Source organism: Macaca nemestrina, chromosome 1 (assembly GCF_043159975.1).
Source record: "Macaca nemestrina isolate mMacNem1 chromosome 1, mMacNem.hap1, whole genome shotgun sequence".
In the NCBI taxonomy this organism is placed as follows: domain Eukaryota; kingdom Metazoa; phylum Chordata; class Mammalia; order Primates; family Cercopithecidae; genus Macaca; species Macaca nemestrina.
The window spans coordinates 20,873,034-20,887,225 of record NC_092125.1 but is presented as its reverse complement, the minus strand read 5'-3'; the positions used below and the strand labels follow the sequence as shown (position 1 = coordinate 20,887,225).

Here is a 14,192-nt window from a genome sequence, read left to right as displayed (position 1 = left end):
GGGGCTGAGAGAAACCCAGAAACACCCCACCACCACCAGCAGCAAATCCACAGCCCCACACACAGACACACCCGGGCGCTCGCGCGCGGGAACCCACACACGCGCGCGCGCTCAGACACAGACACAGACACACACACACACACACACACACACACACACATACGTGCACACACAAACGGCTTGAAGGAGAGCAAGGAAGAGATAGATGGAGAGATTGAAACCGAGGGAGGGAGAGAGACAGCGATCGAGAGAGACAGGGGAGGTGGAGAGGGAAAGAGACAGAGAGGCAGAGATAGAGAGAGGGACAGAGAGAGCGAGAAAGACAGACAGAGAGGGAGAGACAGAGGAAAGGCGACAGAAATAGCGCGAGGTGCAGGGGCAAACCCAGAAGAGAGAGGGGCAGGGAGCTAGAGAGCGAGAGCGATAGAGCCTTGGAGAGGGAGCGCCCTGCTCCCGTAGGCAGGGCCCTTTTGAGCAGGCCGGGATAGGGTGGAGGGGGCTTGGGCTGGGCCAGAACAGGGTGGCCAGGCCGTCCATGCGAGAGGAGCAACGGAGCGCTGAGACGGGTTTTGTCTTGGATTAATTGCTTGCTTTGGGGGTGGGTTTCGTAGGCTCCTTCCTGTGTTGGCACCTCCCTGTGCTCTTGGTGCGGTGCGGTGGGCCCCTTGATTTGCAGAGTGCGCCCGCCCTTTTGGCGGGAGCCGTGGCACCGGGCGTGCCCACGGGGCCCGAGGCCTGGGTCTCTGGCGTGTCCTCGGGACTGGAGTTTACGCGAAGTTGGTGGCAATGGGAATCCGGGTGCACAGGGACTGTTTTCCTGGTTGCTGGCGAAGCAATGTCCTTCCCCCGGATAAAGCAGCCCCTGCGTTCTGGAGCGGAGGTCTCGGCTGGCGTCTGTGGCACCCGCTGGCCCTGCCCGCCCCTTCCCCCGGTTTGGAAGGTTGCGGCGGCGCCCGCCCGGTGAATGGATTGAATCGCCTGTGCGTTCCGGGAGCGGGAAGGCGCCGGGAACGGCAGGGAACCCGCGCCTGCGCCTTTGGGGTCCGGCCTCCTGCCCTCCAGGGCTGGAGCCGGGCTCCTGGCCGGGCGGCGGCGAGGCGCAAGCGGTGGGATGCTGCTGCCCGGTGGTGCTTTGGTGGCGGACCCCCAGGAGGAGGTCCCCGGCTGCGGCGGGGGTGTAGGCGGGCGACAAGGGGGGAGCAGAGTCCGGGGAGGTTGGGAAGCATGGCGATAGTAGGGGCAAGGGAGGGAGAGGGGAAGCCACAAAAGCCTACAGCAGGCCGGGCGCGGTGGATCACGCCTGTAATGCCAGCACTTTGGGAGGCCGAGGCGGGTGGATCACGAGGTCAGGAGATCCAGACCAGCCTGGCTAACACGGTGAAACCCCGTCTCCACTAAAACTACAAAACATGAGCCGGGCGTGGTGGCGGGCGCCTGTAGTCCCAGCTGCTTGGGAGGCTGAGGCAGGAGAATGGCGTGAACCCGGGAGGCGGAGCTTGCAGTGAGCCGAGATCTTGCCACTGCACTCCAGGCTGGGTGACAGCGAGACTCCGTCTGGAAGAAAAAGGAAAGACAGAAAGAAAGAAGGAAAGAAAGAAAGAAGGAAGGAAAGAAAGAAAGAAGGAAGGAAAGAAAGAAAGAAGGAAGGAAAGAAAGAAAGAAAGAAAGGAGCAAAAAGAGAAGAAAGAAAGAAAGAAAGAAAGAGAAAGGAAGAAAAGAAAGTGAGAAAGAAAAGCAAGAAACAAGGAAAGAATGAAATAAAGAAAGAGAGAGAAAGAAAGGGACAGAGAGATAGGAGAAAGAAAGAAAGAAGGAAAGAAAGAAAGAAGAAAGAACGAGAAGAAAGAAAAGGAAGATAGCAAGGGAAGAAAAAGAAAAGAATGAAAGAAGGAAAGAAAGAAAGAGCAAGCAAGAGAGAGGGAGAGAGAAAGAAAGAAGGAAAGAAAGGAGGAAGGATAGAAAGAAAGATAGGTAGAAAGAAAGAAAGAAGGAAAGACAGCAGAACGAAAGAAAGAAAGAGAGAGAGACAAAGAAAGAAAGGAAAGATAGCAAGGGAAGAAACAGAAAAGAATGAAAGTAAGAAGGAAAGCAAAAGAGAGAGAAAGAGCGAGATAGAGGGAGAGAGAGAAAAAAGGAAAGAAAGAAAGAAAGAAAGGAAAGAAAGAGAGAAAGAAGGAAAGAAAGAAAGAAGAGTGAGTGAGAGAAGGGAAGAAAGGAAGGTAGAAAAGAAAGAAAGAGAAGAAAGCAAGCCAAAAAGCCTACAGCACCCGGTATTCCCAGGCGGTCTCCCATCCAAGTACTAACCAGGCCCGACCCTGCTTAGCTTCCGAGATCAGACGAGATCGGGCGCGTTCAGGGTGGTATGGCCGTAGACGCCGGCAGAGGCGCCTGGCTGCCCCAAGAGCCCGGCCCAGCCATGCCCGCCGGCTTCCAGCCCGCACCGCCAGCCCGGGGTCGTCGTGCTCGGATCGGGATCCCGGAGCCTCTTCGCCTGCTGCCTCTCCCGGCTGCCGAGCTCCCGAGCTTCCACCACGTCGGGCCCGCTCGGAACAGGGAGTGCTCCGAGGCGTCAGGGCCCACAGCCCACGATCCTGGGACCCCGTCGGGTCCTCCGCGCTGTCGCGCAGGTATTCTTTGGGATCCCTGCCGCTCAGGAATCCTGCGAGGCCCCCTCTTGCCCCCTCACCCAGAGTCGTCGAGGCTGGCGAAGGGCGAACAGCGTATTATCAAATGTCTTCTCTGACCACAACAAAATCGAGTTAAAAATCAATAATACAAGGAAAACTGATAAACTGACCTGTTTTCTTTTTGGAAAGTAAAGAACACACTGCTATGGTCTGAATGTCCCCCAAAATTTATATGCTGAAATTTATTTGCCAATATGATAGTATTAAGAGGTGGGCACTGGCCTGGGGTGGTGGCTAACGCTGTCATCCCAGCACTTTGGAAGGGAAAGGCAGTCAGATTGTTCGAGCCCAGGAGTTCAAGACCAGCCAGGGCAAAATGGCAAAACTTGTCTCTAGAATAAACACCAAATTCGGTGGGCGTGGTGGTGCAGGCCTGTAGTCCCAGCTACTCAGGAGGCTGAAGCAGGAGGACTGGTTGAGCCTGGGAGGTCAAGGCTGCAGTGAGCCATGATCAGGCTACAGGCTACTGCGCTGCCGTAGGGGCAATACAATGAGACCCTGTCTCAAAAAAAAAAAAAGGGTAAAAAGGTGGATTCTTTAGGAGGCGATTATCTCATGAGGGTAGAAGTCCTTATGGATGAAATTAGAGCCCTTAGAAAAGGACTTGAGTGGGTTCATTCCCTCCGTCTCCTCCGTGTGGGGACACAATGTTCTTCCCCTCTGAAAGATGAAGCAACGTTGTGTCATCTTGGAAGGAGAGACTGGGCCCTCCTTAGACACTGAATGGGCTGATGACTTGACCTTGGACACCCCAGCCTTGAGAACTGAGAGAAATAAATGTCTCTTTTTAATAAATTATCCAGTCTCAGGTATTTGAAGAGATTCAGATATTTTCTTAAACAACCAATGGGTTAAAGAAGAAACCACAAGAGAAATCAGAAAATACAGTTGGGTGTCAGTATCCACAGGGGATTGGTTCCAGGACCCCATAAGTAGGCCAAAATCCACACAGAGTCAAGTCTTGCAGTTGGCCCTGTAAAACCTGGGCATTAAAAAAGTTAGGCCGCTGTATCCTCAGGGTTTGCGCTCTGTGAAGACTGTATTTTCAATCTGCCTTTGGTTACAGATGCAGAATTAATGAAATCAGAGGACCTACTGTACTTATTGAAAACAATTCCTGTATAAGTGCACCCTTGCAGTTCAAACCCATGTTGTTCAAGGCTCAGCTGTACTCAGAAATGAATGAAAATGAAAACACAGCATAGCCAAACTTTGGGATGCAGTGAAAGCAGTGCTAACAGGGAAATTTATAGTGTGAAATGCTTACATGAAAAAAACCTAAAGAAAGCCAGGCGTCGCGGTTAATGCCTGTAATCCCAGCACTTTGGGAGGCTGAGGTGAGCCAATCACCTGAGGTCAGGAGTTCGAGACTAGCCTGAACAACAGGGAGAAACCCTGTCTCTGCTGAAAATACAAAATTAGCCGGTTGTGGTGGCAGGCGCCTGTAATCCCAGCGACTTGGGAGGCTGAAGCAAGAGAATTGCTTAAACCTGGGAGGCAGAGGTTGCAGTGAGCCGAGATCGCACCATTGCACTCCAGCCTGGCCAACAAGAGCGAGACTCCCTCTCAAAAGGAAACAAAACAAAAAACACCCAAAGGACCTCAAATTAGCACTCTAAATTTACACTTTAGGCACTAGAAAAGAACAAATTAAACCCTAGGAAGGAAAGAAAGAAAGATTAATTCAGAAATAAATAAAACAGAAAATACAAAAATGGAGAAAATCAACAAAACTGAAAGTTGGTTTTTTAAAAGATAAAATTGACAAACTTTACGGAGTGACTAAGAAAAAAAGAGAGAATACTCAAATTACTAAAATCAGAAATGGAAGTGGGGACATTACTATTGGATCCAGTCAAAATGAAAACGATTGGCAGGGTGAAGTGGCTCACACCTATAATCCCAGCACTTTGGGAGGCCGAGGCATGCAGATCACTTGAGGTTAGGAGTTCAAGACTAACCTGGCCAACATGGTGAAACCATCTCTACTAAAAATACAAAAAAAAAATAGCCGGGTGTGGTGGTAGGCCCCTGTAATCCCAGCTACTCGGGAGGTTCAGGCAGGTGAATCACTTTAGCTCAGGAGTTCAAGACCAGCCTGGGAGACATGGTCAAACCCGGTCTCTACAAAAAAAAAAAAAAAAAAAAAAAAAAAAAAGATAAAAAGGAAAGAAAAAAAATAAATTAAAGAAAGAAAGAAAGAAAGAAAGAAAGAAAGAAAGAAAGAAGAAAATTCAGCCCATCTTGATGGCAAAAGCCTGTTGTCCCAGCTACTGAGGAGGCTGAGGTAGGAGGATCGCTTGAACCTGGGAGGTGGAGGTTGTAATGAGCCTAGATCACACCACTGCACTCTAGCCTGGGTGACAGATGAGATCCTGTCTCAAAGAAATAAATGAATAGGATTGTAAGAGAGTGCTAAGAACAATTGTACACCAACATATTGGATAACTTGGATGAAATGGACAAATTCCTAGGAACATGAACCCTACCAAGACTAAATCACAAAGAAAGTGAAAATCTGAATAGACGAGTAACTAGTAAGGAGACTGAATCAGTAACCCAATATCTCCTGCCAAAAAAAAAAAAAAAAAAAAAAAAAAAAAAAAAAAAAAAAGCCTTGGACTTGACTTCTCTATCAAATATTTAGAGAACGAATAGTAATCCTTGTTAATCCTGCCAAAACCTTGAAGAGGAGGGAGTATTCCCTAACTCATTCTATGAGGCTACAATTGCCCTGATACCAAAGCAAGACAAAGATTTTACAAGAGAAAACTGTAGAATAATATCCCATATGAAGATCGATGCCTAAAACTCCTCACCATATCCTAAGACTGTGAGGTGAAATTCATCACAGAAAAGGAAAGCCAAGCAGAAGCCTAAAACTATACCCCTAGTCTGACCGGGCGCTGGTGACTCACGCCTGTAATCCTAGCACTTTGGGTATCCTAGCACTTTGGGAAAGTGGGTGGATCGCCTGAAGTTGGGAGTTCCAGACCAAGACCAAGCTAACCAACATGGAGAAACCCCGTCTCTACTAAAAATACAAAATTAGCCAGGTGTGGTGGTGCATGCCTGTAATCCCAGCTACTCAGGAGGCTGAGGCAGGAGAATGGCGTGAACCCGGGAGGCGGAGCTTGCAGTGGGCCCAGATCTTGCCACTGCACTCCAGGTTGGGTGACAGAGTGAGACTCCGTCTGGAAGAAAAAGGAAAGAAAGAAAGAAACCAAGTAGGAAAGAAAGAAAGAAAGAAAGAAAGAAAGAAAGAAAGAAAGAAAGAAAGAAAGAAAGAAAGAAAGAAAGAAAGAAAGAAAGAAAGAAAGAAAGAAAGAAAGAAAGAAAGAAAAGAAAGAAAGAAAGAGAGAGAAAGAGAGAGAGAGAAAGAAAGAGAGAGAAAGAAAGAGAGAGAAAGAAAGAAGGGAAAGATAGTAAGGGAAGAAAAAGAAAAGAATGAAAGTAAGAAGGAAAGAAAGAAAGGAAGAAAGAGGCAAAGACCGAAGAAAGAATGAAAGAAAGAAAGAAAGAGAAAGGAAGAAAGTGAGAAAGAAAGAAAAGCAAGAGAAAAGGAAAGAACGAAATAAAGAAAGAGAAAGAGAAAGAAAGAGACAGAGAGATAGGAGAAAGAAAGAAAGAAGGAAAGAAAAGAAAAGAGAAAGAAAGAAAACAAAGATAGCAAAGGAAGAAAAAGAAAAGAAGGAAAGAAAGAGAGAAAGAGTGAGAAAGAGAGAGAGAGAGAAAGAAGGAAAGAAAGAAAGAAAACAAAGAGAAAGAAAGAAGGAAGGAAAGAAAGAAAGAAAGAGTGATAGAGAGATAGAGAGGAAGGAAGAAAGGAAGGAAGGAAGAAAGAAAGAGAAAGAGAGAGAGACAAAGAAAGAAAGGAAAGATAGCAAGGGGAGAAACAGAAAAGAATGAAAGTAAGAAGGAAAGCACAAGAGAGAGAAAGAGCGAGATAGAAAGAGGGAGAGAGAGAAAGAAAGAAGGAAAGAAAGAAAGAAAGGAAAGAAAGAGAGAAAGAAGGAAAGAAAGAAAGAAGAGTGAGTGAGAGAAGGGAAGAAAGGAAGGTAGAAAAGAAAGAAAGAGAAGAAAGCAAGCCAAAAAGCCTACAGCACCCGGTATTCCCAGGCGGTCTCCCATCCAAGTACTAACCAGGCCCGACCCTGCTTAGCTTCCGAGATCAGACGAGATCGGGCGCGTTCAGGGTGGTATGGCCGTAGACGCCGGCAGAGGCGCCTGGCTGCCCCAAGAGCCCGGCCCAGCCATGCCCGCCGGCTTCCAGCCCGCACCGCCAGCCCGGGGTCGTCGTGCTCGGATCGGGATCCCGGAGCCTCTTCGCCTGCTGCCTCTCCCGGCTGCCGAGCTCCCGAGCTTCCACCACGTCGGGCCCGCTCGGAACAGGGAGTGCTCCGAGGCGTCGGGGCCCAGGGCCCACGATCCTGGGACCCCGGCGGGTCCTCCGCCCTGTCGTGGAGGTATTCTTTTGGATCCCTGGCCGCTGGGGAGCTCCTGCGAGGCCCCCTCTTGGCCCACACCCCCAGAGGCGTCAGGGCTGGCCAAGGGCGAACAGCCGGCCCAGCCGCGCCTGGCCTTTTTCTCACAACGCCCCCACCACGGTGGCTTGTCCCGACCAAGACCCGGCCGGTGGGCAAGAGGGCGTGGGGGCTGGGGTGTTGGGGGATGGCCCTGCTTTGCCCCGGGCTGGCACTAGAGCCGGCAGCCTGATCCCCGGCGAGAGGGGCTGAGAGAAACCCAGAAACACCCCACCACCACCAGCAGCAAATCCACAGCCCCACACACAGACACACCCGGGCGCTCGCGCGCGGGAACCCACACACGCGCGCGCGCTCAGACACAGACACAGACACACACACACACACACACACACACACACACATACGTGCACACACAAACGGCTTGAAGGAGAGCAAGGAAGAGATAGATGGAGAGATTGAAACCGAGGGAGGGAGAGAGACAGCGATCGAGAGAGACAGGGGAGGTGGAGAGGGAAAGAGACAGAGAGGCAGAGATAGAGAGAGGGACAGAGAGAGCGAGAAAGACAGACAGAGAGGGAGAGACAGAGGAAAGGCGACAGAAATAGCGCGAGGTGCAGGGGCAAACCCAGAAGAGAGAGGGGCAGGGAGCTAGAGAGCGAGAGCGATAGAGCCTTGGAGAGGGAGCGCCCTGCTCCCGTAGGCAGGGCCCTTTTGAGCAGGCCGGGATAGGGTGGAGGGGGCTTGGGCTGGGCCAGAACAGGGTGGCCAGGCCGTCCATGCGAGAGGAGCAACGGAGCGCTGAGACGGGTTTTGTCTTGGATTAATTGCTTGCTTTGGGGGTGGGTTTCGTAGGCTCCTTCCTGTGTTGGCACCTCCCTGTGCTCTTGGTGCGGTGCGGTGGGCCCCTTGATTTGCAGAGTGCGCCCGCCCTTTTGGCGGGAGCCGTGGCACCGGGCGTGCCCACGGGGCCCGAGGCCTGGGTCTCTGGCGTGTCCTCGGGACTGGAGTTTACGCGAAGTTGGTGGCAATGGGAATCCGGGTGCACAGGGACTGTTTTCCTGGTTGCTGGCGTAGCAATGTCCTTCCCCCGGATAAAGCAGCCCCTGCGTTCTGGAGCGGAGGTCTCGGCTGGCGTCTGTGGCACCCGCTGGCCCTGCCCGCCCCTTCCCCCGGTTTGGAAGGTTGCGGCGGCGCCCGCCCGGTGAATGGATTGAATCGCCTGTGCGTTCCGGGAGCGGGAAGGCGCCGGGAACGGCAGGGAACCCGCGCCTGCGCCTTTGGGGTCCGGCCTCCTGCCCTCCAGGGCTGGAGCCGGGCTCCTGGCCGGGCGGCGGCGAGGCGCAAGCGGTGGGATGCTGCTGCCCGGTGGTGCTTTGGTGGCGGACCCCCAGGAGGAGGTCCCCGGCTGCGGCGGGGGTGTAGGCGGGCGACAAGGGGGGAGCAGAGTCCGGGGAGGTTGGGAAGCATGGCGATAGTAGGGGCAAGGGAGGGAGAGGGGAAGCCACAAAAGCCTACAGCAGGCCGGGCGCGGTGGATCACGCCTGTAATGCCAGCACTTTGGGAGGCCGAGGCGGGTGGATCACGAGGTCAGGAGATCCAGACCAGCCTGGCTAACACGGTGAAACCCCGTCTCCACTAAAACTACAAAACATGAGCCGGGCGTGGTGGCGGGCGCCTGTAGTCCCAGCTGCTTGGGAGGCTGAGGCAGGAGAATGGCGTGAACCCGGGAGGCGGAGCTTGCAGTGAGCCGAGATCTTGCCACTGCACTCCAGGCTGGGTGACAGCGAGACTCTGTCTGGAAGAAAAAGGAAAGACAGAAAGAAAGAAGGAAAGAAAGAAAGAAGGAAGGAAAGAAAGAAAGAAGGAAGGAAAGAAAGAAAGAAGGAAGGAAAGAAAGAAAGAAAGAAAGGAGCAAAAAGAGAAGAAAGAAAGAAAGAAAGAAAGAAAGAGAAAGGAAGAAAAGAAAGTGAGAAAGAAAAGCAAGAAACAAGGAAAGAATGAAATAAAGAAAGAGAGAGAAAGAAAGGGACAGAGAGATAGGAGAAAGAAAGAAAGAAGGAAAGAAAGAAAGAAGAAAGAACGAGAAGAAAGAAAAGGAAGATAGCAAGGGAAGAAAAAGAAAAGAATGAAAGAAGGAAAGAAAGAAAGAGCAAGCAAGAGAGAGGGAGAGAGAAAGAAAGAAGGAAAGAAAGGAGGAAGGATAGAAAGAAAGATAGGTAGAAAGAAAGAAAGAAGGAAAGACAGCAGAACGAAAGAAAGAAAGAGAGAGAGACAAAGAAAGAAAGGAAAGATAGCAAGGGAAGAAACAGAAAAGAATGAAAGTAAGAAGGAAAGCACAAGAGAGAGAAAGAGCGAGATAGAGGGAGAGAGAGAAAAAAGGAAAGAAAGAAAGAAAGAAAGGAAAGAAAGAGAGAAAGAAGGAAAGAAAGAAAGAAGAGTGAGTGAGAGAAGGGAAGAAAGGAAGGTAGAAAAGAAAGAAAGAGAAGAAAGCAAGCCAAAAAGCCTACAGCACCCGGTATTCCCAGGCGGTCTCCCATCCAAGTACTAACCAGGCCCGACCCTGCTTAGCTTCCGAGATCAGACGAGATCGGGCGCGTTCAGGGTGGTATGGCCGTAGACGCCGGCAGAGGCGCCTGGCTGCCCCAAGAGCCCGGCCCAGCCATGCCCGCCGGCTTCCAGCCCGCACCGCCAGCCCGGGGTCGTCGTGCTCGGATCGGGATCCCGGAGCCTCTTCGCCTGCTGCCTCTCCCGGCTGCCGAGCTCCCGAGCTTCCACCACGTCGGGCCCGCTCGGAACAGGGAGTGCTCCGAGGCGTCAGGGCCCACAGCCCACGATCCTGGGACCCCGTCGGGTCCTCCGCGCTGTCGCGCAGGTATTCTTTGGGATCCCTGCCGCTCAGGAATCCTGCGAGGCCCCCTCTTGCCCCCTCACCCAGAGTCGTCGAGGCTGGCGAAGGGCGAACAGCGTATTATCAAATGTCTTCTCTGACCACAACAAAATCGAGTTAAAAATCAATAATACAAGGAAAACTGATAAACTGACCTGTTTTCTTTTTGGAAAGTAAAGAACACACTGCTATGGTCTGAATGTCCCCCAAAATTTATATGCTGAAATTTATTTGCCAATATGATAGTATTAAGAGGTGGGCACTGGCCTGGGGTGGTGGCTAACGCTGTCATCCCAGCACTTTGGAAGGGAAAGGCAGTCAGATTGTTCGAGCCCAGGAGTTCAAGACCAGCCAGGGCAAAATGGCAAAACTTGTCTCTAGAATAAACACCAAATTCGGTGGGCGTGGTGGTGCAGGCCTGTAGTCCCAGCTACTCAGGAGGCTGAAGCAGGAGGACTGGTTGAGCCTGGGAGGTCAAGGCTGCAGTGAGCCATGATCAGGCTACAGGCTACTGCGCTGCCGTAGGGGCAATACAATGAGACCCTGTCTCAAAAAAAAAAAAAGGGTAAAAAGGTGGATTCTTTAGGAGGCGATTATCTCATGAGGGTAGAAGTCCTTATGGATGAAATTAGAGCCCTTAGAAAAGGACTTGAGTGGGTTCATTCCCTCCGTCTCCTCCGTGTGGGGACACAATGTTCTTCCCCTCTGAAAGATGAAGCAACGTTGTGTCATCTTGGAAGGAGAGACTGGGCCCTCCTTAGACACTGAATGGGCTGATGACTTGACCTTGGACACCCCAGCCTTGAGAACTGAGAGAAATAAATGTCTCTTTTTAATAAATTATCCAGTCTCAGGTATTTGAAGAGATTCAGATATTTTCTTAAACAACCAATGGGTTAAAGAAGAAACCACAAGAGAAATCAGAAAATACAGTTGGGTGTCAGTATCCACAGGGGATTGGTTCCAGGACCCCATAAGTAGGCCAAAATCCACACAGAGTCAAGTCTTGCAGTTGGCCCTGTAAAACCTGGGCATTAAAAAAGTTAGGCCGCTGTATCCTCAGGGTTTGCGCTCTGTGAAGACTGTATTTTCAATCTGCCTTTGGTTACAGATGCAGAATTAATGAAATCAGAGGACCTACTGTACTTATTGAAAACAATTCCTGTATAAGTGCACCCTTGCAGTTCAAACCCATGTTGTTCAAGGCTCAGCTGTACTCAGAAATGAATGAAAATGAAAACACAGCATAGCCAAACTTTGGGATGCAGTGAAAGCAGTGCTAACAGGGAAATTTATAGTGTGAAATGCTTACATGAAAAAAACCTAAAGAAAGCCAGGCGTCGCGGTTAATGCCTGTAATCCCAGCACTTTGGGAGGCTGAGGTGAGCCAATCACCTGAGGTCAGGAGTTCGAGACTAGCCTGAACAACAGGGAGAAACCCTGTCTCTGCTGAAAATACAAAATTAGCCGGTTGTGGTGGCAGGCGCCTGTAATCCCAGCGACTTGGGAGGCTGAAGCAAGAGAATTGCTTAAACCTGGGAGGCAGAGGTTGCAGTGAGCCGAGATCGCACCATTGCACTCCAGCCTGGCCAACAAGAGCGAGACTCCCTCTCAAAAGGAAACAAAACAAAAAACACCCAAAGGACCTCAAATTAGCACTCTAAATTTACACTTTAGGCACTAGAAAAGAACAAATTAAACCCTAGGAAGGAAAGAAAGAAAGATTAATTCAGAAATAAATAAAACAGAAAATACAAAAATGGAGAAAATCAACAAAACTGAAAGTTGGTTTTTTAAAAGATAAAATTGACAAACTTTACGGAGTGACTAAGAAAAAAAGAGAGAATACTCAAATTACTAAAATCAGAAATGGAAGTGGGGACATTACTATTGGATCCAGTCAAAATGAAAACGATTGGCAGGGTGAAGTGGCTCACACCTATAATCCCAGCACTTTGGGAGGCCGAGGCATGCAGATCACTTGAGGTTAGGAGTTCAAGACTAACCTGGCCAACATGGTGAAACCATCTCTACTAAAAATACAAAAAAAAAATAGCCGGGTGTGGTGGTAGGCCCCTGTAATCCCAGCTACTCGGGAGGTTCAGGCAGGTGAATCACTTTAGCTCAGGAGTTCAAGACCAGCCTGGGAGACATGGTCAAACCCGGTCTCTACAAAAAAAAAAAAAAAAAAAAAAAAAAAAAGATAAAAAGGAAAGAAAAAAAATAAATTAAAGAAAGAAAGAAAGAAAGAAAGAAAGAAAGAAAGAAGAAAATTCAGCCCATCTTGATGGCAAAAGCCTGTTGTCCCAGCTACTGAGGAGGCTGAGGTAGGAGGATCGCTTGAACCTGGGAGGTGGAGGTTGTAATGAGCCTAGATCACACCACTGCACTCTAGCCTGGGTGACAGATGAGATCCTGTCTCAAAGAAATAAATGAATAGGATTGTAAGAGAGTGCTAAGAACAATTGTACACCAACATATTGGATAACTTGGATGAAATGGACAAATTCCTAGGAACATGAACCCTACCAAGACTAAATCACAAAGAAAGTGAAAATCTGAATAGACGAGTAACTAGTAAGGAGACTGAATCAGTAACCCAATATCTCCTGCCAAAAAAAAAAAAAAAAAAAAAAAAAAAAAAAAAAAAAAAAAGCCTTGGACTTGACTTCTCTATCAAATATTTAGAGAACGAATAGTAATCCTTGTTAATCCTGCCAAAACCTTGAAGAGGAGGGAGTATTCCCTAACTCATTCTATGAGGCTACAATTGCCCTGATACCAAAGCAAGACAAAGATTTTACAAGAGAAAACTGTAGAATAATATCCCATATGAAGATCGATGCCTAAAACTCCTCACCATATCCTAAGACTGTGAGGTGAAATTCATCACAGAAAAGGAAAGCCAAGCAGAAGCCTAAAACTATACCCCTAGTCTGACCGGGCGCTGGTGACTCACGCCTGTAATCCTAGCACTTTGGGTATCCTAGCACTTTGGGAAAGTGGGTGGATCGCCTGAAGTTGGGAGTTCCAGACCAAGACCAAGCTAACCAACATGGAGAAACCCCGTCTCTACTAAAAATACAAAATTAGCCAGGTGTGGTGGTGCATGCCTGTAATCCCAGCTACTCAGGAGGCTGAGGCAGGAGAATGGCGTGAACCCGGGAGGCGGAGCTTGCAGTGGGCCCAGATCTTGCCACTGCACTCCAGGTTGGGTGACAGAGTGAGACTCCGTCTGGAAGAAAAAGGAAAGAAAGAAAGAAACCAAGTAGGAAAGAAAGAAAGAAAGAAAGAAAGAAAGAAAGAAAGAAAGAAAGAAAGAAAGAAAGAAAGAAAGAAAGAAAGAAAGAAAGAAAGAAAGAAAGAAAGAAAGAAAAGAAAGAAAGAAAGAAAGAGAGAGAAAGAGAGAGAGAGAAAGAAAGAGAGAGAAAGAAAGAGAGAGAAAGAAAGAAGGGAAAGATAGTAAGGGAAGAAAAAGAAAAGAATGAAAGTAAGAAGGAAAGAAAGAAAGGAAGAAAGAGGCAAAGACCGAAGAAAGAATGAAAGAAAGAAAGAAAGAGAAAGGAAGAAAGTGAGAAAGAAAGAAAAGCAAGAGAAAAGGAAAGAACGAAATAAAGAAAGAGAAAGAGAAAGAAAGAGACAGAGAGATAGGAGAAAGAAAGAAAGAAGGAAAGAAAAGAAAAGAGAAAGAAAGAAAACAAAGATAGCAAAGGAAGAAAAAGAAAAGAAGGAAAGAAAGAGAGAAAGAGTGAGAAAGAGAGAGAGAGAGAAAGAAGGAAAGAAAGAAAGAAAACAAAGAGAAAGAAAGAAGGAAGGAAAGAAAGAAAGAAAGAGTGATAGAGAGATAGAGAGGAAGGAAGAAAGGAAGGAAGGAAGAAAGAAAGAGAAAGAGAGAGAGACAAAGAAAGAAAGGAAAGATAGCAAGGGGAGAAACAGAAAAGAATGAAAGTAAGAAGGAAAGCACAAGAGAGAGAAAGAGCGAGATAGAAAGAGGGAGAGAGAGAAAGAAAGAAGGAAAGAAAGAAAGAAAGGAAAGAAAGAGAGAAAGAAGGAAAGAAAGAAAGAAGAGTGAGTGAGAGAAGGGAAGAAAGGAAGGTAGAAAAGAAAGAAAGAGAAGAAAGCAAGCCAAAA

The 14,192-nt window shown here is 48.7% G+C and overlaps 3 non-coding genes across 3 annotated transcripts; all 3 read right to left on the bottom strand.

Moving 5' to 3' along the window:
• Positions 1-2,255: 2,255 nt before the first annotated feature.
• Positions 2,256-2,374, bottom strand: LOC139360382 (5S ribosomal RNA). Its single transcript, XR_011617719.1, has one exon. It is a non-coding gene; the product is annotated as a 5S ribosomal RNA (ribosomal RNA).
• Positions 2,375-6,781: 4,407 nt separating this feature from the next.
• Positions 6,782-6,900, bottom strand: LOC139360379 (5S ribosomal RNA). The gene has a single exon (XR_011617717.1). It is a non-coding gene; the product is annotated as a 5S ribosomal RNA (ribosomal RNA).
• Positions 6,901-9,674: 2,774 nt separating this feature from the next.
• On the bottom strand, positions 9,675-9,793 carry LOC139360377 (5S ribosomal RNA). Its single transcript, XR_011617715.1, has one exon. It is a non-coding gene; the product is annotated as a 5S ribosomal RNA (ribosomal RNA).
• Between the last annotated feature and the right edge of the window lie 4,399 nt (positions 9,794-14,192).